Source organism: Anolis sagrei, chromosome X, assembly GCF_037176765.1.
Source record: "Anolis sagrei isolate rAnoSag1 chromosome X, rAnoSag1.mat, whole genome shotgun sequence".
NCBI classification, from domain to species: domain Eukaryota; kingdom Metazoa; phylum Chordata; class Lepidosauria; order Squamata; family Dactyloidae; genus Anolis; species Anolis sagrei.
The window spans coordinates 64,429,881-64,434,097 of NC_090034.1; positions in this window are offsets into that span (position 1 = coordinate 64,429,881).

A 4,217-nucleotide genomic window follows, 5' to 3' on the forward strand; every position below is an offset into this window, starting at 1 on the left:
ATACAGTATATATAAAAATGCTCTGTGCATAATGAGTACCTTAAAAACAAAAGAACCAATGAATGAAATCACACCAGATTTGGCAACAAAACGTCTCACAACACAAGGAGTGACCATCACTCAAAAATTATGATTTTGTCATTTGGGAGTTGTAGTTACTGGGATTTATAGTTCACCTACAATCAAAGAGCATTCTGATGGAATTGAACCAAACTTGGCACACACAACTCCCATGACCAACAGAAAATACTGGAAGGGTTTGGTGGGCATTGACCTTGAGTTTGGGAGTTGTAGTTCACCGACATCCAGAGAGCACTGTGGACTCAAACAATGATGGATCTGGAGCAAACTTGGCACAAGCACTCAATACGCCCAAATATGAACACAGATGGAGTTTGGGGATTAGACCTTGACATTTGGGAGTTGTAGTCACTGAGATTCACAGTTCACCTACAATCAAAGAGCGTTCTGAACCCCACACAGAACCCCCATGACCAACAGAAAATACTTAAGGCCATCCAGTCAAACTCCCTTCATCAGGGCAAGAAAACCCGAAACCCGATGCAACCCGAAATACAGTTGCATCTGTCAAGTAGGAAAATAAGGTACCACCTTAAAGTGTGGGGAGGCTAAATTAACTGATTTATGAGGCCATAAAGAAGACTCCAGCAAAGCATTCCAGCAAGGAAGCATGGGGGGAATGCGGAAGTGATTCATCAGCGTCGCAGATGGACGATGAAAGCGACAGCTCCCCTGGCGGCCAGAAAAAGTTAAATAGCCTCTGTGTAAGTCGGTATATGTTTGTATGTCAAAAATTGGCATTGAATGTTTGCCATATATGTATACACTGTAATCCGCCCTGAGTCCCCTGCGGGGTGAGAAGGGCGGAATATAAAAGCTGTAAATAAATAAATAATAAATATAATCAAAGTCCTCCTGACAAAGAGCCATCCAGCCATAGATATAGGTAGATAGATAGATAGATATGATTCACACACACAGATATAGTATCATAGATTTGAAAGGGACCCTTAAAGAAGGACAATGGTATGTTGCATGTTTCAGGGTGGGCGAACTAGACACTCCACATCAACACTGACAAAGAAACAGCAAGAAATACTGTTTAGCCACAAGCATAAAGAAATGGCATATATTGGAAACCAACACTTTCTCGTTACTTTATTTTCCAGATCAACAGACTGGGCCACAGCAACGCGTGGCAAGGGACAGCTAGTTATTGTGTATAATGGGTTGAGTATCATAGATTTTGGTATCCGGGGAAGGTGGGGTGGCATCCTAGAACCAAGTCCCAGCTGATGTCAAGGGCTCACTGTATAGAAGAAGCAGAAAATATACAGAGTGCAGAACAACTCAGGGAATGTGAGATTTTTCTGGTGGCTTCATGTTCCAGAAGGTATAAGGGGGATTGGGTATTGTAGGATCCCATACTAACCAACACTGATGACTTGGTAAATGGGGTGGGTGTAGTGGGTTCCTTAGATGGGAGTGGCCATGTTCTAGTTATACAGCTGAAAGGAGAAATCAGGCATAGTCGGGCACATACTCGACTTTTAGGAAGCTGACTTCAGTAAACTTGGGGAGGGAAACCGAGTGTGTTTTCATGGTCAGGAATAATAAACAGGAGTTCATGGTGGATGGGAGTTTCTGAAAATCTAAATATTGGAGGCACAATTTCAAGCCATCCCAATGAGGAGGAAAAGTAAGAGGTGCCTAAAGAAACCCAAATGGATATCTTTTAAAAATTCAACTGAGCCGAGATTTAAAAGGGATGCATACAAGAAATGAAAGAGTAATCGCCAAATAAAAATTTGAATGAAAAGCTAGCAATTGCAAGGACCTGACAGCCAATTGAGAAAGTAAGACACAACTGAAGACCATCTCTTCCAGCAAGCCTTCCCAGTCAACTGAAGCATGAGTTTTGCATTTGCAGTCTATTATCGCTGTATTTGTACCCTGTGTTTTGATATATTATGTTGTGTTTTTGTTGATATGTTTTGAGTGTGTTGTACTCCTTTAATACAGGAAAGGCGGGTAACAAATTAAATATTATTATTATTACTATTATTATTACGAGGTCTTTTTGTATGTTAGGATTAGATGTAGAATAGCTGATCTTGTTGCCTCTTCCACCTTTTGGACCATGAACTGCCTGCAAGGCAAGTGGGGAATATCTTGGGACTTCCATGGGTCCAACTGTTACTCTTTTGCCAATGGTTCTCAATCATGGATTCAACTAACTCGAACTGTTTTAGTGGTTTGTCATTGTGTGCTCTTACTACACCCTTATACAGGGTGAGGCAGCATAGCTTCCTTTTTTTTAAATGCATGCCATTCAGTCGGTTGAAGACATAGCGGAGCGCTAGTGGTCTCATTCGAGAGGCGGGAGTATAAAGTTTTGTCCTGACACAGTTCAGTCACCATCACACATTGGAACAGTGAGGAGCGTGCTTTTGCCACTGAGGCCTACTTTTCAAGCGGATTTGGAGTGGCTGGCCCGCTCTCCAGATTTGGCCCCTTGTGATTTTTTTCTATGGGGTTTTTTTGAAATCCTGTGTTTATGTGAACCGTCCAAGGACCCTACAAGATTTGAAGACCAACATCCAGGAAGAAATTGCCAACATAACGCCTTGCTATGCTGGCAAGAGTCATGACAAACACCAGAAATCGGTTTACTCAGTGTATGGAGAATGGGGGATGTCGCCTACCTAATGTGATCTTCAAAACTACATAAAACAAAACTTTAGGTATGCATCTACATTATAAAAATAAAAATTTCTGATTCATACAATGGGTTTTATTAAGTTTTGAAAAAAAAGGAAGTTATGCTGCCTCACCCTGTACATATTTGGGCCTTAAGCACCATAAATTCCAGTATCGAAGGGCTTCCCAGACCAACCCAAGCAGATACCGAGGGCCTTTGTGCAGGGTGAAGACATGCAAAGGGCTGCAATTTCACGCTTTAGAATTGATTCTGTGTTGTGATCTCACACAATCAAAACCGGCATTGCACCAGTGAAGTTCGGGGGGGGGGGGGGGCACAGCTGTACTGTTGCATTTTGCCTGCCACAACCCATTCTTGTGTTTTGAATTTCAGATTACAGTTGGAAGAGACCCCATGGGGTATCTACTCAAACCTTCCGAGCCCAATTTAAGGTGCAGGTGCTTACCTACAAAGCCCTGAACGGTTTGGGACCACCCTACCTGCGTGACCGCATCTCCGTCTATGAACCCACACGCTCACTTCAGTCATCTGGAGAGGCCCTGCTCGTGATCCCACCCGCGTCGCAAGCGCGCTTGGTGGGGACACGAGACAGGGCCTTTTCTGTGGTGGCCCCCCGACTTTGGAACGCCCTCCCAAAAGATCTTAGACAGGCCCCTTCGTTGGCAGTCTTCAGAAAGAATTTAAAAACTTGGCTGTTCCGATGTGCCTTCCCAGATTAGGAATCCCCATCACCAAGTCCTAGAAGCACTTTAGTAGAAATAAGATCACTGCACACCGCACTTATTTTATAATCCTACATTCCTCCTGCCACTTCAGCACTTTTAATCCTGTACCCACTGCCCTGGCCGGCCCAGTTTTAAAAGCGTCCTGATGTATTGTTACTGTGTTGTTTATTTTGCTTATGCTAACTGTTTTGATTTGCTTTTGTATTGTTGTGGTATTATGTTCTGTTGTATTGTTTGAGGCTCCGGCCTGTGTGAACCGCATCGAGTCCTACGTGAGATGCTAGCGGGGTACAAATAAAGTTAATAATAATAATAATAATAATAACCTCGTTCTGTCTTTATTCTGGGAAAGCACCATCAAAGCTCTCCTGACAGATGGCCATCCAGCCTCTGCTTGAACCAGGCCTGGGCCTTCCCTCCCTCCGGGTGTTTTGGACTCCAACTCCCATCATTCCTAACAGCCTCAGGCCCCCTTTTCCTTTGCTTTTCCACCTAAGCGGCTGAGGAGAAAAAGGAAAGGCCTGAAGGCTGTTAGGAATGGTGGGAGTTGAGAGTTCAAAACACCTGGAGGGAGGGCTCAGGTTGGACTAGGCCTCGTTTCAAAACTTCCACCAGTCCTTCCATTTGCAGCCATGGCCGCCTAGAGGCCTAGACTCCAGGGCAGAGAAGACAGGCCTTCCCAGAGGGAGGCACCCGGGAAGAGCCCCGCCCCCTGGCCTAACCGGGGCTCCGCCCCCTTCGACGCGCCG